Source organism: Haliotis rufescens, unplaced genomic scaffold, assembly GCF_023055435.1.
Source record: "Haliotis rufescens isolate VD_foot unplaced genomic scaffold, xgHalRufe1.0.p SCAF_36, whole genome shotgun sequence".
NCBI classification, from domain to species: Eukaryota; Metazoa; Mollusca; class Gastropoda; order Lepetellida; family Haliotidae; genus Haliotis; species Haliotis rufescens.
The window spans coordinates 1992160-2019744 of NW_025964068.1; the positions used below are offsets into that span (position 1 = coordinate 1992160).

The 27585-nt window shown below is 40.8% G+C and overlaps 1 protein-coding gene across 2 annotated transcripts in view; it reads left to right on the forward strand.

The window, feature by feature from the left end:
• Nucleotides 1–27585, forward strand: part of LOC124147718 — a 166616-nt gene that overhangs the window by 46690 nt on the left and 92341 nt on the right. Inside the window, exon 1 of one of the 2 annotated variants that reach the window (XM_048381167.1) lies at nt 2849–3393. The exons of the other annotated variant lie outside the window; for it this stretch is intronic. The gene's annotated coding sequence lies outside the window, so the exon portion shown is untranslated. Of the gene's footprint in view, nt 1–2848; nt 3394–27585 lie in introns of those variants that run through there. 2 annotated transcript variants of the gene reach the window in all.

A 27585-nucleotide genomic window follows, 5' to 3' on the forward strand; every position in this document is an offset into this window, starting at 1 on the left:
CGATATCCTTATAACAGTTAATTCTTTAGTAAGAATACATCTGGGCATTACAGAGGCATGAATGTGAACATATGCAGGTGTACATTACAGAGGCGTGACTGTGGACATATGCAGCTGTACATTACAGAGGCGTGACTGTGGACATATGCAGCTGTTCATCACAGTGGCGTGACTGGACATATACAGCTGTACATTACAGAGGCGTGACTGTGGACATATGCAGCTGTACATTACAGTGGCGTGACTGTGGACATATGCAGGTGTACATTACAGTGGCGTGATTGTGGACATATACAGCTGTACATTACAGAGGCGTGACTGTGGACATATGCAGGTGTACATTACAGTGCCGTGACTGTGGACATATACAGCTGTACATTACAGTGGCGTGACTGTGGACATATGCAGGTGTACATTACAGTGGCGTGACTGTGGACATATACAACTGTACATTACAGAGCCGTGACTGTGGACATATGCAGGTGTACATTACAGTGGCGTGACTGTGGACATATACAGCTGTACATTACAGAGCCGTGACTGTGGACATATGCAGGTGTACATTACTGAGGCGTGACTGTGGACATATGCAGCTGTTCATTACAGAGGCGTGACTGTGGACATATACAGCTGACCATTACACAGGCGTGACTGTGGACATATGCAACTGTTTACAGAGGTGTGATTGTGGACAAATACAGATGTACATTACAGTGTCGTGACTGTGGACATATACAGCTGTACATTACAGTGGCGTGACTGTGGACATTTATTGCTGTACATAACAGTTGCGTGACTGTGGACATATGCAGTTGTACATAACAGTGCCGTGACGGTGGACACATACAGATGTACATTGCAGAGGCGTGACTGTGGATATATGCAGCTTTACATTACAGAGGCGTGACTGTGGACATATAAAGCTGTACATTACAGTGGCGTGACGGTTGACATATGCAGCTGTACATTACAGTGGCGTGACTGTGGACATATACAGCTGTACATTACAGAGGCGTGACGGTGGACATATTCAACTGTACATTACAGAGGCGTGACTGTGGACATATGCAGGTGTACATTACAGTGGCGTGACTGTGGACATATACAGTGTACATTACAGTGGCGTGACTGGACATATACAGCTGTACATTACAGAGGCGTGACTGGACATATTCAGCTGTACATTACAGAGGCGTGACTGTGGACATATACAGCTGTACATTACAGAGGCGTGACTGTGGACATATACAGTTGACATTACAGAGGCGTGACTGTGGACATATACAGCTGTACATTACAGAGGCGTGACGGTGGACATATACAGCTGTACATTACAGTGGCGTGACGGTGGACAATGACTGTGGACGCATGTTCGGTTGCTTGATGAATGTTGTTAAGCAGCCCCACCAATAGTTCATTGTCCGTCATACTCGTATGTGCGCCGCAGCATTGGCGATGTGAAAGTTATTATTATGAATTATAGAGAGCAAGTGGAGTTGTTTACAACCGGATTATCTCGACGACGGCTTGAAGTACCACCAGACGCCCTGCTCTGCTGTGAGTGTAATGAGCGAGTGTAATGCTGAAATATGCTCTCATCAAGTATTTGCGGTTACATGAAATGGCTAACAAGCAAAGGTCTTGTTTGAATTGTTGTCAGTACAAATTCACCCAGGTAAGCACATGATATTGAATTTCTGAACATTCCGTTATTTCACATATAAACTAGCATATAGCTATCTGAATTTTGATTCACATAATACACATTTGGGAAACATGGAGCTCTACATTTCGCTGCCTCATACTGGGCACTAGAGAACTGGTTCCTAACACAAGGTAAATCATTATGCTATAATGAAGGAACGTCGAAGTAGTAATATTCATTGACAACAGACCACTGTTCGCTGGAAGGCGACTAAGCCGCCGACTAGCTGGCACAACAAACTTGTCCTGGAGGATATTCAAAGCCATCTACTTAGTAATATACTACTATTGCTAACTGCACACGACAAATATAGATTATATATCTTCTATCTTAGATTAGACTGGCGGAGCATTTTCTCCGTGTGAAAGCTATCTAATGGTGGCATTGTGCTAGATGGGCGAGATATACAGTATGTACTGACGGTGTTCTGTGCTGCTCATAAACGGAGCAATGATGCGTTGACCGGTGATTGTGAAGCTCCATGCCATCATGTGTATGACATATCGATTACACCACAGCTTTTTCATACAACCATTCAAGACGCATGCTTTGATTTCCCCCGGTTTATTCTTTTCTTTCCGACTAATTAGTTAAAGCCCTCCTACCGTCAACAATTCCTCGCCGTGAGCGGAGTGTTGGCCTCGGACAGGCGGGGAACAATTAGTAGCAATTCATCTCTGCTTGTTCGTCGTCTCTTCCCTAAGGAGCATCGCAGTTCAAGTTAATATGATTGAAATGAGCTGGGACGTTTCAGCGATCTTTGCAAGTCGTCAATAAAGACATATTGGCAAATATAACATGGGCTCGCCACCCATCTAATGATACCCAGAAATCTTTTAAAGCGGGGGATAATTATCTCTTGAACAAGGGATAAGGTGCGAGGTTAAGTACTCTCAAATGCAGCCAATATTTTCTTTCTCGCTCCCTCTATGGATTGGTCTTCGCCATGTGTTCTATGTTGCTATAAAAAGACGGGTGGCCTGGCAAATTGGACGGCAAACAAACAATTGAGCACGAGAAACGGTGATCAGCTCCGATTTCCCTCCTACATAGTTCGATCTCCTTGAAAAGCGCTAAACCACATGACGTCTCGCCTGGCTTGACGGTACATACAGTGGTCGTGGCAGAGAACTGAGGCGGCCCGTGGCTCTAGACTGCAACATTGGATGACGTCGTGCTACCCGCAGACTCCAGAGAATCGCCCCAACCTACTCTCTGCTCATCGCCCCAACCTACTCTCTGCTCATCGCCCCAACCTACTCTCTGCTTCTCCTTGATGCAATCCCGGCTGTGGGAAACAACACGGTAGACTTGCCAAGTAATTGGATTACAAGTTGAGATGCTATAGCAGTTGTATTATATGGAAAGAATACCCCAAGACAACCATCCGCGTCTCGATTTAGAGGAATGATTGACTAGCAGAAACTTCGTCAAGGCCCCAGTGATTTGGTAGCAGGCAGACATCTGCCCCCAAGCCGGCATTAGTCGTGGACAACGTCCTGCGCGATCAACTAGTGTCCGGCACAGAGCAGCTGTGAATTACTCGCACTTGACTAAGTCTGGTGAAAGCCGACTACGGCGTGCTACGTCCACCTGTAGTGCACTTTCTGGCGTTGCTGTCACATGTAGACCGACGCTAAACAACGTTTGGCATATACCTGGATATGGCACTGGACATGGCTGGAAAGGTTAGTAGTAGACAATGTGTCAAATATCTACCTACTTTAGGGGCAATGTCTGTATAACACTCGCTGCTGTCTTCTTCCTTCACACATTACACAAGCTACACACGACCCCAGTCATGTCTGTTTAATAGAATATCTAAGGCCTGAATTTTGCTTTTAAAACGCTAGGATACATTGATAAAGTAGTTTTCATTTGTGTCAACAATTTCAGTGAGGTTAATTGTAATCCCAGGTGTATGGCAAGGAATGTTATTTTCATAACTGTACTCTGATGGATGTTGAATAATGTCTGTGCTCACAACGTCGTCCGCCATGCCTGCAGGCAGAGTGAACCACTTCTCCCACGCGGCTGTAGTAACTCACGGAGAGGGACCATCACTCAGGGCGACACTGACCAGGCAGCTGTGACGTAGTGGTCCGCCATGGGACGAATTAGGGTCGTGTTGGGTCATCCCTTGATATACCACTTTAAATTGGCAATACTAGAATGTATCCACTTAAAAAATGTATTATTGAACAAGAATGAACTTTCTGTACTTTTCGACAATAGAAAAAGTCTCTTGTGACCGCATTATTGTGAGGCATACTAGTTTGACATAGGCACCCTTGAGACAAACACACATTCTCTTCACTGTAAGGCATACTATAGTGTGTCATAGGCACTCGAGACAAACACACATTCTCTTCACTGTAAGGCAAACTATAGTGTGTCATAGGCACTCTTGAGACAAACACACATTCTCTTCACTGTAAGGCATACTATAGTGTGTCATAGGCACTCGAGACAAACACACATTCTCTTCACTGTAAGGCAAACTATAGTGTGTCATAGGCACTCTTGAGACAAACACACATTCTCTTCACTGTAAGGCATACTATAGTGTGTCATAGGCACTCTTGAGACAAACACACATTCTCTTTACTGTAAGGCATACTATAGTGTGTCATAGGCACCCTTGAGACAAACACACGTTCTCTTCACTGTAAGGCAAACTATAGTGTGTCATAGGCACCCTTGAGACAAACACACATTCTCTTCACTGTAAGGCATACTATAGTGTGTCATAGGCACTCTTGAGACAAACACACATTCTCTTCACTGTAAGGCAAACTATAGTGTGTCATAGGCACTCTTGAGACAAACACACATTCTCTTTACTGTAAGGCATACTATAGTGTGTCATAGGCACTCTTGAGACAAACACACATTCTCTTTACTGTAAGGCATACTATAGTGTGTCATAGGCACTCTTGAGACAAACACACATTCTCTCCACTGTAAGGCATAATATAGTGTGTCATAGGCACTCTTGAGACAAACACACATTCTCTTCACTGTAAGGCATACTATAGTGTGTCATAGGCACTCTTGAGACAAACACACATTCTCTCCACTGTAAGGCATACTATAGTGTGTCATAGGTGTAGCAGAATAAGTGTGTGCATCGATAAATGATGTGAAAACACGGCTACGGGTGTGATTCGTTTTATTAGATGACAAGTATGCGTGGTATACTTTTCTTTCACACCCTAAAATACACAATAACACTCAATAAGAATCTTGTAACTAATGACAATCAAAATGAGAACATGATACTTCATTAGGATTACCTTATACATGTATAGAGGATATGTATACGTCAGAACATGACACATCATTAGAATTACATTATACATACATATAGTATATGCATACGTCAAATCAAAATAGGGGGCACGGGTGGCCCAGTCGTCTGAGGCGCCGCGATTCGCTGTGCAGAGTTGCGTCCCTTGGGCACGCCAGAAACCTATGATTGTGGGTTCGAATCCTGGTTCGCCCCAATTATGTTTCTAGGTTTGTCAGCACCATACCGGTGCTCGTGGGTTTCACCGAAGTGGTAAACGTCTGAGACCTGCATCACTTGGGGCTTTCCTCCCACATTAAGCTGAAACGCTGCGATATAACTGGAATACTGCTAAAAGCGGCGTTAAACCCAACTCACTCACTCACTCACTCAAATCAAAATACTTCTTAGGTGGTTTAAAACGTGATCAATAGATAAACATAATAATAATATATATTTACATGTGGTGATAAGTAAACATACCAGAAGTATGGCCTCTAGGCGTAGGTTACGCTTTAGTCTGCCACGACTAAATGGCCAGGGCTACAGTGACATCAAAGTACCTATAAATATGGAAATTATTCTAAATGTACAATAAGCTTCATTACACAATGCTCTTGCACGTGTGGATATTATTATCAAACCAGTGCTATTGTTTATACATATTTTGAGATCTGAACACAGCACTACCATAAAACACAATAAATTACTAAACATCCTAAAACTATCATAAATGTCCACACACTTACAATACATTTAACACATACATGATAATAGCCTCATAAACATATTCAAACAACACCCTGTCCAGGAGAATCAGACATTGACTAAATCTCACACACATCATAACAAATACCTTATTTAACGAACTCCTATTATATATAATCTTATTTATGAAAAGATAGGTTTATATATGTTTGAGTATTTAATTGGAAACATACCTTGACTTCACAAAATCTATAAAATGTGCCCACTTGCTGTCGTCTGTCAGTGACTTGTCAGTGAAGTGACTGAGGTGCAAGTGAGGTTTAAAAAGCATGCAAAGCTGACCCTAAGGAAAACAATAGGGTCAACCACTCAACCAGAACATTTGCCCTGGCTGACACAAAGGAGCTGATAGGGTAGTGACTGACCCAAGCATAACTAAGTTAAAAGGTATTGTATCAAATCTTTATTAAAATCCCTAAAACCCATACTGCTAACTAATACTAAATACTAATATTAATAATAAATACTAATATTAAATACTAATATTAATAATAATACTATTGCTAATACTAACTACACTATGTATTATATACACTATATACTAATACTGACACAAATAACTAATGCTAATATTAATACTTATACCAACTACACTATGTATTATAAACACTTATATACTACTGTTATATTACTGGTTGACAGTTGACAGTTAACCAAAACCTGTAACTGCCAAATAGGCACTCTTGAGACAAACACACATTCTCTTCACTGTAAGGCATACTATAGTTTGACATTGGCACTCTGGAGACACAAACATTCTCTTTACTGTAAGGCATACTATAGTTTGACATAGGCACTTTGGAGACACAACCATTCTCTTTGCTGTAAGGCATACTATAGTTTGACATAGGCACTTTGGAGACACAAACATTCTCTTTACTGTAAGGCAGACTATAGTTTGACATAGGCACTTTGGAGACACACACATTCTCTTTACTGTAAGGGATACTTTATTTTGACATAGGCAGTTTGGAGACACAAACATTCTCTTTACTGTAAGGGATACTTTATTTTGACATAGGCACTTTGGAGACACACACATTCTCTTTACTGTAAGGGATACTTTATTTTGACACAGGCAGTCTGGAGACACAAACATTCTCTTTACTGTAAGGCATACTATAGTGTGTCATAGGCACTTTGGAGACACAAACATTCTCTTTGCTGTAAGGCATACTATAGTTTGACATAGGCACTTTGGAGACACACACATTCTCTTTGCTGTAAGGCACACTATAGTTTGACATAGGCACTTTCGAGACACAAACATTCTCTTTGCTGTAAGGCATACTATAGTTTGACATAGGCAGTCTGGAGACACAAACATTCTCTTTGCTGTAAGGCACACTATAGTTTGACATAGGCACTTTCGAGACACAAACATTCTCTTTACTGTAAGGCATACTATAGTTTGACATAGGCAGTCTGGAGACACACACATTCTCTTTACTGTAAGGGATACTTTATTTTAACATAGGCAGTCTGGAGACACAAACATTCTCTTTGCTGTAAGGCATACTATAGTTTGACATAGGCACTTTGGAGACACAAACATTCTCTTTACTGTAAGGCATACTATAGTTTGACAAAGGCACTTTGGAGACACAAACATTCTCTTTGCTGTAAGGCATACTATAGTTTGACATAGGCACTTTGGAGACACAAACATTCTCTTTGCTGTAAGGCATAATATAGTTTGACATAGGCACTTTGGAGACACAAACATTCTCTTTGCTGTAAGGCATACTATAGTTTGACATAGGCAGTCTGGAGACACAAACATTCTCTTTACTGTAAGGGATACTTTATTTTGACATAGGCAGTCTGGAGACACAAACATTCTCTTTACTGTAAGGGATACTTTATTTTAACATAGGCACTTTGGAGTCACAAACATCCTCTTTACTGTAAGGCATACTATAGTTTGACATAGGCACTTTGGAGACACACACATTCTCTTTACTGTAAGGGATACTTTATTTTGACATAGGCAGTCTGGAGACATAAACATTCTCTTTACGGTAAGGGATACTTTATTTTGACATAGGCACTTTGGAGACACAAACATTCTCTTTACTGTAAGGCATACTATAGTTTGACATAGGCACTTTGGAGACACACACATTCTCTTTACTGTAAGGGATACTTTATTTTGACATAGGCAGTCTGGAGACACACACATTCTCTTTACTGTAAGGGATACTTTATTTTGACATAGGCGGTCTGGAGACACAAACATTCTCTTTACTGTAAGGCATACTCTAGTGTGTCATAGGCACTTTGGAGACACAAACATTCTCTTTGCTCTAAGGCATACTATAGTTTGACATAGGCACTTTCGAGACACAAACAATCTCTTTACTGTAAGGCATACTATAGTTTAACATAGGCACTTTGGAGACACAAACGTTCTCTTTACTGTAAGGGATACTTTATTTTGACATAGGCAGTCTGGAGACACAAACATTCTCTTGACTGTAAGGGATACTTTATTTTGACATAGGCACTTTGGAGACACAAACATTCTCTTTACTGTAAGGCATACTATAGTTTGACATAGGCACTTTGGAGACACACACATTCTCTTTACTCTAAGGGATACTTTATTTTGACATAGACAGTCTGGAGACACAAACATTCTCTTTACTGTAAGGCATACTATAGTGTGTCATAGGCACTTTGGAGACACAAACGTTCTCTTTGCTGTAAGGCATACTATAGTTTGACATAGGCACTTTGGAGACACACACATTCTCTTTGCTGTAAGGCACACTATAGTTTGACATAGGCACTTTCGAGACACAAACATTCTCTTTGCTGTTAGGCACACTATAGTTTGACATAGGCACTTTCGAGACACAAACATTCTCTTTACTGTAAGGCACACTATAGTTTGACATAGGCAGTCTGGAGACGCAAACATTCTCTTTACTGTAAGGCATACTATAGTTTGACATAGGCACTTTGGAGACACAAACATTCTCTTTGCTGTAAGGCATACTATAGTTTGACATAGGCACTTTGGAGACACAAACATTCTCTTTGCTGTAAGGCATACTATAGTTTGACATAGGCACTTTGGAGACACAAACATTCTCTTTGCTGTAAGGCATACTATAGTTTGACATAGGCACTTTGGAGACACAAACATTCTCTTTGCTGCAAGGCATACTATAGTTTGACATAGGCACTTTGGAGACACAAACATTCTCTTTACTGTAAGGGATACTTTATTTTGACATAGGCAGTCTGGAGACACAAACATTCTCTTTACTGTAAGGGATACTTTATTTTAACATAGGCACTTTGGAGTCACAAACATCCTCTTTACTGTAAGGCATACTATAGTTTGACATAGGCACTTTGGAGACACACACATTCTCTTTACTGTAAGGGATACTTTATTTTGACATAGGCAGTCTGGAGACATAAACATTCTCTTTACGGTAAGGGATACTTTATTTTGACATAGGCACTTTGGAGACACAAACATTCTCTTTACTGTAAGGCATACTATAGTTTGACATAGGCACTTTGGAGACACACACATTCTCTTTACTGTAAGGGATACTTTATTTTGACATAGGCAGTCTGGAGACACAAACATTCTCTTTACGGTAAGGGATACTTTATTTTGACATAGGCACTTTGGAGACACACACATTCTCTTTACTGTAAGGGATACTTTATTTTGACATAGGCGGTCTGGAGACACAAACATTCTCTTTACTGTAAGGCATACTCTAGTGTGTCATAGGCACTTTGGAGACACAAACATTCTCTTTGCTCTAAGGCATACTATAGTTTGACATAGGCACTTTCGAGACACAAACAATCTCTTTACTGTAAGGCATACTATAGTTTAACATAGGCACTTTGGAGACACAAACGTTCTCTTTACTGTAAGGGATACTTTATTTTGACATAGGCAGTCTGGAGACACAAACATTCTCTTGACTGTAAGGGATACTTTATTTTGACATAGGCACTTTGGAGACACAAACATTCTCTTTACTGTAAGGCATACTATAGTTTGACATAGGCACTTTGGAGACACACACATTCTCTTTACTCTAAGGGATACTTTATTTTGACATAGACAGTCTGGAGACACAAACATTCTCTTTACTGTAAGGCATACTATAGTGTGTCATAGGCACTTTGGAGACACAAACGTTCTCTTTGCTGTAAGGCATACTATAGTTTGACATAGGCACTTTGGAGACACACACATTCTCTTTGCTGTAAGGCACACTATAGTTTGACATAGGCACTTTCGAGACACAAACATTCTCTTTGCTGTTAGGCACACTATAGTTTGACATAGGCACTTTCGAGACACAAACATTCTCTTTACTGTAAGGCACACTATAGTTTGACATAGGCATTCTGGAGACGCAAACATTCTCTTTACTGTAAGGCATACTATAGTTTGACATAGGCACTTTGGAGACACAAACATTCTCTTTGCTGTAAGGCATACTATAGTTTGACATAGGCACTTTGGAGACACAAACATTCTCTTTGCTGCAAGGCATACTATAGTTTGACATAGGCACTTTGGAGACACAAACATTCTCTTTACTGTAAGGGATACTTTATTTTGACATAGGCACTCTGGAGACACAAACATTCTCTTTACTGTAAGGGATACTTTATTTTAACATGGTACTTTGGAGTCACAAACATCCTCTTTACTGTAAGGCATACTATAGTTTGACATAGGCACTTTGGAGACACACACATTCTCTTTACTGTAAGGGATACTTTATTTTGACATAGGCAGTCTGGAGACACAAACATTCTCTTTACTGTAAGGGATACTTTATTTTGACATAGGCACTTTGGAGACACAAACATTCTCTTTACTGTAAGGCATACTATAGTTTGACATAGGCACTTTGGAGACACACACATTCTCTTTACTGTAAGGGATACTATAGTGTGTCATAGGCACTTTGGAGACACAAACATTCTCTTTACTGTAAGGCATACTATAGTTTGTCATAGGCACTTTGGAGACACACACATTCTCTTTGCTGTAAGGCATACTATAGTTTGACATAGGCACTTTCGAGACCAAACATTCTCTTTGCTGTAAGGCACACTATACTTTGACATAGGCAGTCTGGAGACACAAACATTCTCTTTACTGTAAGGCACACTATAGTTTGACATAGGCACTTTGGAGACACACACACTCTCTTTACTGTAAGGGATACTTTATTTTGACATAGGCTGTTTGGAGACACAAACATTCTCTTTACTGTAAGGGATACTTTATTTTGACATAGGCACTTTGGAGACACACACATTCTCTTTACTGTAAGGGATACTTTATTTTGACATAGGCGGTCTGGAGACACAAACATTCTCTTTACTGTAAGGCATACTATAGTGTGTCATAGGCACTTTGGAGACACAAACATTCTCTTTGCTGTAAGGCATACTATAGTTTGACATAGGCACTTTGGAGACACACACATTGTCTTTGCTGTAAGGCACACTATAGTTTGACATAGGCACTTTCGAGACACAAACATTCTCTTTGCTGTAAGGCATACTATAGTTTGACATAGGCAGTCTGGAGACACAAACATTCTCTTTGCTGTAAGGCACACTATAGTTTGACATAGGCACTTTCGAGACACAAACATTCTCTTTACTGTAAGGCATACTATAGTTTGACATAGGCAGTCTGGAGACACACACATTCTCTTTACTGTAAGGCATACTTTATTTTAACATAGGCAGTCTGGAGACACAAACATTCTCTTTGCTGTAAGGCATACTATAGTTTGACATAGGCACTTTGGAGACACAAACATTCTCTTTACTGTAAGGCATACTATAGTTTGACAAAGGCACTTTGGAGACACAAACATTCTCTTTGCTGTAAGGCATACTATAGTTTGACATAGGCACTTTGGTGATACAAACATTCTCTTTGCTGTAAGGCAAACTAAAGTTTGACATAGGCAGTCTGGAGACACAAACATTCTCTTTACTGTAAGGGATACTTTATTTTGACATAGGCAGTCTGGAGACACAAACATTCTCTTTACTGTAAGGGATACTTTATTTTAACATGGCACTTTGGAGTCACAAACATCCTCTTTACTGTAAGGCATACTATAGTTTGACAAAGGCACTTTGGAGACACACACATTCTCTTTACTGTAAGGGATACTTTATTTTGACATAGGCAGTCTGGAGACACAAACATTCTCTTTACGGTAAGGGATACTTTATTTTGACATAGGCACTTTGGAGACACAAACATTCTCTTTACTGTAAGGCATACTATAGTTTGACATAGGCACTTTGGAGACACACACATTCTCTTTACTGTAAGGGATACTTTATTTTGACATAGGCAGTCTGGAGACACAAACATTCTCTTTACTGTAAGGGATACTTTATTTTGACATAGGCAGTCTGGAGACACAAACATTCTCTTTACTGTAAGGCATACTATAGTTTGACATAGGCACTTTGGAGACACAAACAATCTCTTTACTGTAAGGCATACTATAGTTTAACATAGGCACTTTGGAGACACAAACATTCTCTTTACTGTAAGGGATACTTTATTTTGACATAGGCAGTCTGGAGACACAAACATTCTCTTTACTGTAAGGCATACTATAGTGTGTCATAGGCACTTTGGAGACACAAACATTCTCTTTACTGTAAGGCATACTATAGTGTGTCATAGGCACTTTGGAGACACAAACGTTCTCTTTGCTGTAAGGCATACTATAGTTTGACATAGGCACTTTGGAGACACACACATTCTCTTTGCTGTAAGGCACACTATAGTTTGACATAGGCACTTTCGAGACACAAACATTCTCTTTGCTGTTAGGCACACTATAGTTTGACATAGGCACTTTGGAGACACACACATTCTCTTTACTGTAAGGGATACTTTATTTTGACATAGGCAGTCTGGAGACACAAACATTCTCTTTACTGTAAGGCATACTCTAGTGTGTCATAGGCACTTTGGAGACACAAACATTCTCTTTGCTGTAAGGCATACTATAGTTTGACATAGGCACTTTCGAGACACAAACAATCTCTTTACTGTAAGGCATACTATAGTTTAACATAGGCACTTTGGAGACACAAACGTTCTCTTTACTCTAAGGGATACTTTATTTTGACATAGGCAGTCTGGAGACACAAACATTCTCTTGACTGTAAGGGATACTTTATTTTGACATAGGCACTTTGGAGACACAAACATTCTCTTTACTGTAAGGCATACTATAGTTTGACATAGGCACTTTGGAGACACACACATTCTCTTTACTCTAAGGGATACTTTATTTTGACATAGACAGTCTGGAGACACAAACATTCTCTTTACTGTAAGGCATACTATAGTGTGTCATAGGCACTTTGGAGACACAAACGTTCTCTTTGCTGTAAGGCACACTATAGTTTGACATAGGCACTTTCGAGACACAAACATTCTCTTTGCTGTTAGGCACACTATAGTTTGACATAGGCACTTTGGAGACACACACATTCTCTTTACTGTAAGGGATACTTTATTTTGACATAGGCAGTCTGGAGACACAAACATTCTCTTTACTGTAAGGCATACTCTAGTGTGTCATAGGCACTTTGGAGACACAAACATTCTCTTTGCTGTAAGGCATACTATAGTTTGACATAGGCACTTTCGAGACACAAACAATCTCTTTACTGTAAGGCATACTATAGTTTAACATAGGCACTTTGGAGACACAAACGTTCTCTTTACTCTAAGGGATACTTTATTTTGACATAGGCAGTCTGGAGACACAAACATTCTCTTGACTGTAAGGGATACTTTATTTTGACATAGGCACTTTGGAGACACAAACATTCTCTTTACTGTAAGGCATACTATAGTTTGACATAGGCACTTTGGAGACACACACATTCTCTTTACTCTAAGGGATACTTTATTTTGACATAGACAGTCTGGAGACACAAACATTCTCTTTACTGTAAGGCATACTATAGTGTGTCATAGGCACTTTGGAGACACAAACGTTCTCTTTGCTGTAAGGCATACTATAGTTTGACATAGGCACTTTGGAGACACACACATTCTCTTTGCTGTAAGGCACACTATAGTTTGACATAGGCACTTTCGAGACACAAACATTCTCTTTGCTGCTAGGCACACTATAGTTTGACATAGGCACTTTCGAGACACAAACATTCTCTTTACTGTAAGGCATACTATAGTTTGACATAGGCAGTCTGGAGACACAAACATTCTCTTTACTGTAAGGGATACTTTATTTTAACATAGGCAGTCTGGAGACACAAACATTCTCTTTGCTGTAAGGCATACTATAGTTTGACATAGGCACTTTGGAGACACAAGCATTCTCTTTACTGTAAGGCATACTATAGTTTGACATAGGCACTTTGGAGACACAAACATTCTCTTTGCTGTAAGGCATACTATAGTTTGACATAGGCACTTTGGAGACACAAACATTCTCTTTGCTGTAAGGCATACTATAGTTTGACATAGGCACTTTGGAGACACAAACATTCTCTTTACTGTAAGGGATACTTTATTTTGACATAGGCAGTCTGGAGACACAAACATTCTCTTTACTGTAAGGGATACTTTATTTTAACATGGCACTTTGGAGTCACAAACATCCTCTTTACTGTAAGGCACACTATAGTTTGACATAGGCACTTTGGAGACACACACATTCTCTTTACTGTAAGGGATACTTTATTTTGACATAGGCAGTCTGGAGACACGAACATTCTCTTTACTGTAAGGGATACTTTATTTTGACATAGGCACTTTGGAGACACAAACATTCTCTTTACTGTAAGGCATACTATAGTTTGACATAGGCACTTTTGAGACACACACATTCTCTTTACTCTAAGGGATACTTTATTTTGACATAAGCAGTCTGGAGACACAAACATTCTCTTTACTGTAAGGCATACTATAGTGTGTCATAGGCACTTTGGAGACACACACATTCTCTTTGCTGTAAGGCATACTATAGTTTGACATAGGCACTTTCGAGACCAAACATTCTCTTTGCTGTAAGGCACACTATAGTTTGACATAGGCAGTCTGGAGACATAAACATTCTCTTTACTGTAAGGCATACTATAGTGTGTCATAGGCACTTTGGAGACACAAACATTCTCTTTGCTGTAAGGCATACTATAGTGTGTCATAGGCACTTTGGAGACACAAACATTCTCTTTACTGTAAGGCATACTATAGTTTGACATAGGCACTTTGGAGACACAAACATTCTCTTTGCTGTAAGGCACACTATAGTTTGACATAGGCACTCTGGAGACACAAACATTCTCTTTACTGTAAGGCATACTATAGTTTGACATAGGCACTCTGGAGACACAAACATTCTCTTTGTTGTAAGGCATACTATAGTTTGACATAGGCACTTTGGAGACACAAACATTCTCTTTGCTTTGAGGCCTACTTTAGTTTCACATAGCCATGACTGGTTTAAAAAGACAGAAACAATATTTCTTGTATTTCAGCGCCTTGAGACAGTATTGAGTAGGAGTTATCTCCCCCTGACATCCCGGTGTACTACGGGGTTGTGTGACTGTTGTTGGCATCCTAATAACATCCTCTAGATAGCCAACTATCACGCCAGAACATGGTACAAAACATGGAAAACTTAAGGGCACGGAATTGCAAATTATTACGGTCAATTATTTCAAAGATTAAACATTCTGTAGTAGTAAAGTATAATTGTCAAGATTTGAGAGCCTTCATTACAATAAAGGCAGTAATAAGAGGCGTCTGTCACGCACACGTTGGCGGTTTGTAGTTAGTGTTTAGCAACAGTGTCTCTCTAGCCGCCTCAGCCGCCATGATTGAGATCACAGTCCCAGCTTAAACGAGAAAACAATTACAGGGCCAGGTTGCCTTTTGAATTTTAAGTGCATTGCACGGAACGGTTAACGTTAGTTGCTTTAGATTCATTCATGCACTGAATGTAAATTGAATTTTGTTTGTTTTTCCACTTTTGTAAAAAGTCAAAATCAACTTGTTTTAAGAAAACATGGAGTTATTCTGCAACTGGTGCAAGTGAAGTGTCATGATGGCGGAAGAAGCTGCAGCAGTAGATAATTAGCACCAGTAAATTCCACTGTATTCAGGACAGGCTCTGTGGAATATATGATAGCAATTATTGAGCCATTTCCTATCCCAATGCACACTTGAGTATTGTGGATTTGCCTATCATAGAGACAAAATGCAGGACCCGCCTAGCAGTGTAACGATGTAAGAGGAAATAGAAGCGGTCTCTAGGGAAGTACAAAGAGATGCGCTCCCCACCACACTGTCCTGGCAGTAGCACCACAAATGTGTTAAGGTGTACGCAGTAGTCGCTAATCGGAGATACTTCTGTAGGTTAAGTTGCATCTGAAACACATAGTGTCAGTATTGAAGCACCAGTCTGACTTCAGCTACCTGTGGAACCACAACAAGCATGCTTGTACATTTGATCTCTTTCCCTGGGATCACCGCAGATTTGTTATCAAATTAACAGTTAATGCATCCAAACTGAGGAACCTCATGTATCTTTAATAAAGTCAGTATGTTGATACTGTTCCGATTCGTACCCAAAGCAAATGTATTTATGGGCCTGGGTTGCTAGCCAGGGTAAATGCAGGAAATCCTAACAGCCCACAGTAGAATGCATGACGTAAATAGGGTAACTGGGCAGTTTATTACCTGGAGAGAATGTAAAGAACGCCAACAGGGCTGGGTTGTTACCCAGAATAAATGTAGAGAATGCCAGCAACCTGAGGGTATTACCCGGATAAATGTAACGAATGCCAACATCCTCAAGGTGTCACCCAGAATAAGTGTAGACAATTCCAACATCTTTAGGGTGTCACCCAGCATAAATATAGAGAATGTCAACAGCCTTAGGGTGTCACCAAGAATGAATGTAGACAATGCCAACATCCGTATGGTGTCATCCAGAATGAATGTAGAGAATGTCAACAGCCTTTGGGTGTCAGCCAGAACAAATGTAGAGAATGTCAACAGCCTTAGGGTGTCACCCAGAATAAATGTAGACAATGCCAACAGCCTTAGGGTGTCACCCAGAGCAAATGTAGACAGTACCAACAGCCTTGGGGTGTCACCTAGAATTAATGTAGAGAATGTCAATAGCCTTGGGGTGTCACCCAGAATAAATGTACAGAATGCCAACATCCTTAGGGTGTCACCTAGAATAAATGTACAGAATGCCAACAGCCTCAGGGTGTCACACAGAATAAATGTAGACAATGCCAACATCCTAAGGGTCTCACCTAGAAAAAATGTAGAGAATGCCAACATCCTTAGGCTGTCAGCTAGAATATATGTAGAGAATGCCAACAGCCTTAGTGTGTCACCCAGAATGTGTAGAGAATGTCAACAGCCTTAAGGTGTCATTCAGAATAAATGTAGAGAATAACAACATCCCTAGCGTATTACCCGGATAAATGTTACGAATGCCAACAGCCTCAGGCTGTCAGCCAGAATAAATGTAGAGAATGCCAACAGCCTTAGGGTGTCACCCAGAATAAATATAGAGAATGTCAAGATATATAGAGTGTCCCCCAGAATTAATGTAGAAAATGTCAACAACCTTAAGGTGTCATCCAGAATAAATGTAGAGAATGCCAACATCCTTAGGGTGTCACCTAGAATAAATGTAGAGAATGTCAACATCCTCAAGGTGTCACCTAGAATAAATGTAGAGAATGTCAACAGCCGTAGGGTGTCACCCAGAATAAATGTAGAGAATGCCAACATCCTCAAGGTGTCACCTAGAATAAATGTAGAGAATGTCAACAGCCGTAGGGTGTCACCCAGAATAAATGTAGAGAATGCCAACATCCTCAGGATGTCACACAAAATAAATGTAGACAATGCCAACATCCTCAGGGTGTTACCCAGAATAATAGTAGACAATGCCAGCAGCCTTAGGGTGTCACCTAGAAAAAATAAAGAAAATGCCAACAGCCTTAGGGTGTCATCCAGAATAAATGTAGAGAATGCCAACATCCTCAGGATGTCACACAAAATAAATGTAGACAATGCCAACATCCTCAGGGTGTTACCCAGAATAATAGTAGACAATGCCAGCAGCCTTAGGGTGTCACCTAGAAAAAATAAAGAAAATGCCAATAGCCTTAGGGTGTCATTCAGAATAAATTTAGAGAATGCCAACATCCTTAGGCCGTCAGCCAGAATACATGTAGAGAATGCAAACCGCCTTAGGGTGTCACCCAGAATAAATGTAGAGAATGTCAACAGCCTTAAGGTGTCTTCCAGAATAAATGTAGAGAATGAAAACAACCTTAGGGTATTACCCGGATAAATGTTACGAATGCCAACATCCTCAGGGTGTCACCTAGAACAAATGTGGAGAATGTCAACAGCCGTAGGGTGTTACCCAGAATAAATGTAGAGAATGCCAACATCCTCTGGATGTCACCCAGAATAAAGGTAGACAATGCAAACAGCCTTAGGGTGTCACCTAGAATAAATGTAGACAATGCCAACTGCCTGAGGGTGTCACCTAGAATAAATGTAGAGAATGTTAAGATCGTTAGGGTGTCATCAAGAATAAATGTAGAGAATGCCAGCAACCTTAGGCTATTACCCCGATGAATGTCACGAATGCCAAAATCCTGAGGGTGTTACCTAGAATATATGTAACGAATGCCAACATCTTTAGTGTGTCACCCAGAATAAATGTAGAGAATGTCAACATCCTTAGGGTGTAATCAGGTACGATATAGAGAATGCCAACATCCTTAGGGTGTCACCCAGAATAAATGTAGAGAATGTCATCAGCCTGAGCGTGTCACCCAGAATAAATGTAGTCAATGCCAACATCCTTAGGATGTCAGTTAGAATAAATGTAGATAAGGCCAACATCCTGAGGGTGTCGGGGCGGTCGGGTAGCCTAGTGGTTAAAGCGTTCGCTCGTCACGCCGAAGACCCGGGTTCGCTTCCCGACATGGGTACAATGTGTGAAGCCCATTTCTGGTGTCCCCGCCGTGATATTGCTGGAATATTGTTAAAAGCGGCGTAAAATCAAACTCACTCACTCATTCACTTAGGGTGTCATCCAGAATAAATATAGAGAATGTCAACAACCTTAGGATATTACCTGGATGAATGTAACGAATGCCAACATCCTCAGGGTGTTACCCGGAATAAATGTAGAGAATGCCAACAGCCTTAGGGTGTCACCCACAATAAATGTAGAGAATTTGAACATCCTCAGGGTGCTACCAAGAATAATAGTAGACAATGCCAACTGCCTTAGGGTGTCACCTAGAATAAATAAAGAGAATGCCAACAGCCTTAGGGTGTCATCCAGAATAAATGTAGAGAATGTCAACATCCTTAGGGTGTCATCCAGAATATATTTAGAGAATGCCAACATCCTTAGGCTGTCAGCCAGAATAAATGTAGAGAATGTCAACAGCCTTAGGCTGTCACCCAGAATAAATGTAGAGAATGCCAACAGCCTTAGGGTGTCATCAAGAATAAATGTAGAGAATGTCAACAGCCTTAGGGTGTAATCCAGAATATATATAGAGAAGGCCAATAACCTCAGGGTGCCACCCGGAATAAATGTAGAGAATGCAAACATCTTCAGGATGTCATCCAGAATAAACAAAGATAATGTCAACAGCCTTAGGGTGTCACCCAGAATAAATGTAGAGAATGTCAAAATCCTTAGGGTGTCATCAAGAATAAATGTAGAGAATGCCAGCAACCTTAGGGTATTACCCAGATGAATGTAACGAATGCCAACATTCTCAAGGTGTCACCCGGAATAAATGTAGACAATGTCAACATCCTTAGGGTGTAATCCAGAATAGATATAGACAATGCCAACAGCCTTCGGGTGACACCCGGAATAAATGTACAGAATGCCAGCATCCTCAGGATGTCACCTAGAATAAGTGAAGACAATGTCAACAGCCTTAGGGTGTCACTCAGAATAAATGTAGAGAATGTTAAGATCGTTAGGGTGTCATCAAGAATAAATGTAGAGAATGCCAGCAACCTTAGGCTATTACCCCGATGAATGTAACGAATGCCAAAATCCTGAGGGTGTTACCTAGAATAAATGTAACGAATGCCAACATCTTAAGTGTGTCACCCAGAATAAATGTAGAGAATGTCAACAGCCTTAGGCTGTCACCCAGAATAAATGTAGAGAATGCCAACATCCTCAGGATGTCACCCAGAATAAATGAAGACAAAGTCAACAGCCTTAGGGTTTCATCCAGAATAAATGTAGGTAATGCCAGCAACCTTAGGGTATTAATTACCCAAATGAATGTAACGAATGCCAAAATCATCAGGGTGTTACCTAGAATAAATGTAACGAATGCCAACATCTTCAGGTTGTTACCCAGAATAAATGTAGAGAATTCCAACATCCTTAGGGTGTCACCCAGAACAAATGTAGACAATGCCAACAGCCTTAGGGTGTCACCTAGAATAAATGTAGACAATGACAACAACCTTAGGGTGTCACCCAGAATAAATTTAGAGAATGTCAACAGCCTTAGCGTGTCACTCAGAATTAATGTAGTCAATGCCAACATCCTTAGGATGTCAGTTAGAATAAATGTAGATAATGCCAACATCCTTAGGGTGTCACCCAGAATTAATCGAGATAATGCCGATATCCTAAGGGTGTCATCCAGAATAAATGTAGAGAATGTCAACAGCCTTAGGGTGTCACCCAGAGTAAATGTAGAGAATGTCAACAGCCTTAGGGTGGCATCCAGAATAAATGTAGAGAATGCCAACATCCTCTGGATGTCACCCAGAATAAATGAAGACAATGTCAACAGCCTTAGGGTTTCATCCAGAATAAATGTAGAGAATGTCAACAGCCTTAGGGTGTCGGTACCCAGAACATATGTGAGGAATGGCCATAGTTTTTAACCAGAATAAATGGAAGGAATCCAAGCCGGTGGGTGTTACCAGAACACATGAAGGGAATGCCACCAGGCCTGGGTTGTTACCGTGGGCAAATGTAGGATTCCGAACAACCATGGTGTCACTTGAGGGCAGAATAGTTTTTGCGGCGTGGGTGCGTTTGTATAATACATCTAGAATCTGTGACAGTATCGATTTGACACCAAAACGAGGATTATTGAAATATTTGGAACATTGCCACGCATAAATCACAGTGAAAGGAAAGTTTCGGGTATGTGTTCGGGTATGTTGTAATACTCCCTCATGGTCACTGATGGTATACATAGTGGAGCTGCGACAATGAATATACCGACCGTGACCTGAAGGACTTTGTTTCTTGATATGTAATACTTATGCCCTGTTCACATGCATAACATTTACTCACGACAGTAATTTTGCACATTTGTGCCAATGTTTGTGTAATTATACGTACGTGTGTAGGTGTGTAAATAAGGTATGTAAATGGTGTAAGCCACAAATATTCATCAGACTGTTCACGACGTTCGACATGGAAAGGTGGTTACCCAATCCAAGTCCAATGAGAAGAGAGTGACATACAAAGGTCTTCGTATAAAGCAACGTGTGTGATTTAATCCGTACACAGATGTTACATTCTCTGACGTAGTCATAAACGTTAACGTGACAACATATACATACAGTGCAAATTTACATTTACATTTGCACCTGCTTCAGACATGATGCACATTTGCTCCTGGTGTCAATATACACACATACTCGTAAACGCGTTAACATGACAAGTATACCCAAGTATGTATATTTACACTCGATGCAAATATACACACATATGTATAGAGGTGCATGTGAACTGGGTATTAACAAATTACGAGTATCTAGAATCATAAAGTAAATTAAAAATATAAACCTGAAATTATAAGGAAAGAATATTCTATTCCTGGTTCGATATGGTAAGACATGATCTAAGAGTTTATGTCATTACGAGTCATCATTAACAAGCTGATTCCGACACAGGCCAATAAAACCACATTGAGGGTGATTATAGAACACTGACTCAGCTGATCGGTACACACTATCTATAGATTCATGTCCATTATGTCGAGGTCTACACGCTGTGTATGCTATGGTGGATCGTAATTTGTTGACACTCTCATAATGCATTCCTCATTAGATGATCGATATGCCTACACCCAGTAACCTCCTCATTAGCTAATCGATATGCCTATACCCAGTAACCTCCTTATTAGCTGATCGATATCAATACACCCAGTAACCTCCTCATTAGCTGATCGATATCAATACACCCAGTAACCTCCTAATTAGCTGATCGATATCAATACACCCAGTAACCTCCTCATTAGCTGATCGATATCAATACACCCAGTAACCTCCTCATTAGCTGATCGATATCAATACACCCAGTAACCTCCTCATTAGCTTATCGATATCAATACACCCAGTAACCTCCTCATTAGCTGAGCGATATCAATACACCCAGTAACCTCCTCATTAGCTGAGCGATATCAATACACCCAGTAACCTCCTCATTAGCTGATCGATATCAATACACCCAGTAACCTCCTCATTAGCTGATCGATATCAATACACCCAGTAACCTCCTCATTAGCTGATCGATATCAATACACACAGTAACCTCCTCATTAGCTGATCGATAGCTACACCCAGTAACCTCCTCATTAGCTGATCGATATCAATACACCCAGTAACCTCCTCATGGTATCCTGGAGTATGTCCATATACCCAGTAAGCTCCACATGGTACGCTGGAGTATGTCCATAAACGCAGTAAGTTCCACATGGTACGCTGGAGTATGTCCATATAACTTCTAAGCTCCACATGGTATGGCGGAGTATGTCCATATACCTAGTAAGCTCCACGTGGTATTTTGGAGTATGTCCATATACCCAGTAAGCTCCACATGGTATGCTGGAGTATGTCCATATAGCCAGTAATCTCCACATGGCATGCTGGAGTATGTCCATATACCTAGTAAACTCAACATGGTATGACGGAGTATGTCCATATACACAGTAATCCCCACATGGCATCCTGGAGTATGTCCATATACCTAGTAAGCTCCACATGGTATGCTGGAGTATGTCCATATACCTAGTAACCTCCACATGGTATGGCAGAGTATGTCCATATACCTAGTAAGCTCCACATGGTATGTCGAAGTATGTCCATATACCTAGTAAGCTCCACGTGGTTTTTTGGAGTATGTCCTTATACACAGTAAGCTCCACATGGTATGCTGAAGTATGTCCATATACACAGGAATCGCCACATGGTATACTGGAGTATGTCCATATACCCAGTAAGCTCCGCATGGTATACTGGAGTATGTTCATATACCTAGTAAGCTCCACATGGTATTGCAGAGTATGTCCATAAACCCAGTAAGCTCCACATGGTATGGCGGAGTATGTCCATATACCTAGTAAGCTCCACATGGTACGCTGGAGTATGTCCATATACCTAGTAAGCTCCACATGGCATGCTGGAGTAAGTCAATATACCGAGTAATCTCCACATGGCATGCTGGAGTATGTCCATATACCTAGTAAGCTCCACATGGTATGGCGGAGTATGTCCATATACCTAGTAAGCTCCACATGGTATGGCGGAGTATGTCCATATACCTAGTAAGCTCCACATGGTATGGCGGAGTATGTCCATATACCCAGTAAGCTCCACATGATATGCTGGAGTATGTCCATATACCTAGTAACCTCCACATGGTATGGCAGAGTATGTCCATATACTTAGTAAGCTCCACATGGTATGGCGGAGTATGTCCATATACCTAGTAAGTTCCACATGGCATGCTGGAGTATGTCCATATACCTGGTAAGCTCCACATGGTATGCTGGAGTATGTACATATACCTAGTAACCTCCACATGGTATGGGAGAGTATGTCCATATACCTAGTAAGCTCCACATGGTATGGCGGAGTATGTCCATATACCTAGTAAGCTCCACGTGGTATTTTGGAGTATGTCCATATACCCAGTAAGCTCCACATGGTATGCTGAAGTATGTCCATATACACAGTAATCGCCACATGGTATACTGGAGTATGTCCATATACCTAGTAAGCTCCACATGGTTTGGCGGAGTATGTCCATATACACAGTAATTTCGACAAGGCATACTGGAGTATGTCCATATACCTAGTAAGCTCCACATGGTATGCTGGAGTATGTCCATATACACAGTAATTTCGACAAGGCATACTGGAGTATGTCCATATACCTAGTAAGCTCCACATGGTACGCTGGAGTATGTCCATATACCTAGTAAGCTCCACATGGTATGCTGGAGTATGTCCATATACACAGTAATTTCGACAAGGCATACTGGAGTATGTCCATATACCCAGTAAGCTCCACATGGTATGCTGGAGTATGTCCATATACCTAGTAAGCTCCACATGGCATGCTGGAGTATGTCCATATACCGAGTAATCTCCACATGGCTTGCTGGAGTATGTCCATATACCTAGTAAGCTCCACATGGTATGGCGGAGTATGTCCATATACCTAGTAAGCTCCACATGGTATGGCGGAGTATGTCCATATACCCAGTAAGCTCCACGTGGTATTTTGGAGTATGTCCGTATACCCAGTAAGCTGCACATGGTATTTTGGAGTATGTCCATATACCTAGTAAGCTCCACATGGTATGGCGGAGTATGTCCATATACCTAGTAAGCTCCACGTGGTATTTTGGAGTATGTCCGTATACCCAGTAAGCTCCACATTGTATTTTGGAGTATGTCTGTATACCCAGTAAGCTCCACATGGTTTACTGGAGTATGTCCATATACATAGTAAGCTCCACATGGTACGCTGGAGAATGTCCATATACCAGTAAGCTCCACATGGTATTTTGGGGTATGTCCATATACCCAGTAAGCTCCACATGGTACGCTGGAGTATGTCAATATACCCAGTAAGCTCCACATGGTAGGCTGGAGTATGTCCATATACCCAGTAAGCTCCACATGGTATTTTCGAGTATGTCCATATACCTAGTAATCTCCACATGGTATACTGGAGTATGTCCATATACCCCGTAAGCTCCACATGCTATGGTGGAGTATGTCCATATACCTTGTAAGCTCCACATGCTATGGTGGAGTATGTCCATATACCTAGTAACCTCCACATGGTACGCTGGAGTATGTCCATATACCTAGTAACCTCCACATGCTATGGTGGAGTATGTCCATATACCTAGTGAGCTCCACATGGTATGGCAGAGTATGTCCATATACCTAGTAAGCTCCACATGGTATGCTGGAGTATGTCCATATACCTAGTAAGAACCACATGCTATGGTGGAGTATGTCCATATACCTAGTAAGCTCCACATGGCATGCCGGAGTATGTCCATATACCTAGTAACCTCCACATGGTACGCTGGAGTATGTCCATATACCCAGTAAGCTCAACATGGTACACTGGAGTATGTCCATATACCTAATAAGCTTCACGTGGTATTTTGGAGTATGTCCATATACCTAGTAAGCTCCACATGGTATACTGGAGTATGTCCATATACCTAGTAAGCTCCACATGGCATGGCGGAGTATGTCAATATACCTAGTAAGCTCCACATGGCATGCTTGAGTATTTCCATATACCTAGTAAGCTCCACATGGCATGACGGAGTATGTCAATATACCTAGTAACCTTCACATGGTATGCTGGAGTATGTCAATATATCTAGTAACCTCCACATGGCATGCTTGAGTATGACCATATACCTAGTAAGCTCCACATGGTATGGCGGAGTATGTCAATATACCTAGTAAGCTCCACATGGTATGGCGGAGTATGTCCATATACCTAGTAAGCTCCACATGGTACGCTGGAGTATGTCCATATACCTAGTAACCACCACATGTGTTTTGCAAGTACAACCATAACGGTGAATTAACCTAAGTTAAAGAATACAATTATTATCGACATTTATCACAATGCCCAAATACACGATGGGAAAGTTCAGCTTAAATGCGAGATTTCCTGTCAGTTTCGTTGAAATAAATTATTCAATGTCAATAGTTATTCTTCTGGTTTAAAAGACATATTATTATTAGCATCGCTGAACCAAATGGATCTATAGTTAAGACATAGAGTCTAGAATCTATAAATATATTGATTCCATCCAACGACAAAAATATATATTTCAGTAAAATCGCTGAATTTATGTTTTCGTTTAATGTTAAAATTTAGATTATATTTTTCAATGTAGAAAGGCCAATGTAATCAATGTTGATTACAATGTGAAATTCCAACATATTTTCAAAGATCGAAGGCCACTGTTGAATCAATGTTGAAAACAAAGTCAAAATGTTACCTGGTACTAGTATTAGAGGAGGAAAGAGGTATGTCATTGTGGACTTTCGGTACCTCTGTTACCTGCATGGTAGCCAAGCAGAATTCACACCATCCCTTCAGCTGCTGGCGATTGTTAGTGAGACAATCCGAAAATTAAGATAACATATGTTCTATGATTAAAAACGTGGAAGTTAAAAGATTGGTAAGGTGAAATGGGGTTTAACGTCGCGTCCAAGATTATTGCACTTATATAGCGACGTGCATGCACGTGTGTGTGTGTGGCTGCTTGTACTAGTCCGGACTAATGCCGATTTAAAGTGCTAGCTCACTGAGATACCATGCCGCAGTTTAGCATGAATACCCCACTCAGACACAGCATACTGACTCCGAGCCGACCAGTCCTTGTTTTAGCCCCTTTAAGCGGAGCGCCAGACAGGGTAACAACAAGTACCATCTGTTAACTTCTTTTGGTATGACGCGGCCCGGGATCGAACGGAGGTTAAAGAAGATGCTATGGATATAGGGTATTGTTTTGTGTATCAGTCAAACGGTAAGTACTTCATTGGATTTGGTGATGGGTGTTTAGCGCAGTCGGTAGAGATGTTGGGTATTTGAAGACACCAAATAAAGTTCGCTTCACACTTTCGGCGAAACATTTAGAGACGCTTACAGTGTTCGCCTAAATAAAGCAGCTCATGGTAGGTTACCCAGTAACCCTCCAGTGTGATGGTTTTACGAATAAATTAACCTCTACAACCAGAGATAACCATCTCGTGAAATGAATATCAATATACCCAGTAAACTTCACACAATATAGTTCAGACATTCAGCAACCGCTATGCAACGTCAATGTCCATTCATGAGATGGTGACATATGCTCATATACCGAGTATCCTCCCCGCGTGATGGAGGAGGACGTCAACATACCCAGTACATGTCATGCAGAAGGGAAGAGAATATCCATATTTCCACTAACCTTCACCAATACGGCAATATATTACCATATATCACTATGCTGTATTGTACATGCGATGTAGTTCCAGTGTCCAAACGACTTCACACGGTAATTGGCAGAATGCATTGAACTTAGAATATCTCATTTTCCTCTATAAATATGTCTGTTTTCGAAAGTCGCTTGTCACATAGCCAATGATATTCTGAAATACTATATGTTGGTCTCTCCAACATGACGAAATAGAGCGTAAAGCAAAAGACGATGTGGCCAGCTAGACAGGGACAGGGAAGAACTGACTCACTGGCCCATGCAACTTGTATGTGTTCAAATTATCAAAAAAGAAGTTTCATGGTTCCCGTTCCCAAACAGGGCATAACGCCACACATCAAATGACTCCTCGGTTTTTTACAAGCTCATCATTCTACACCTCTCACTAGACACCACCTTTATAAGACAGACATAGCTGACAGATCCTTGAATTCGCCTTCTT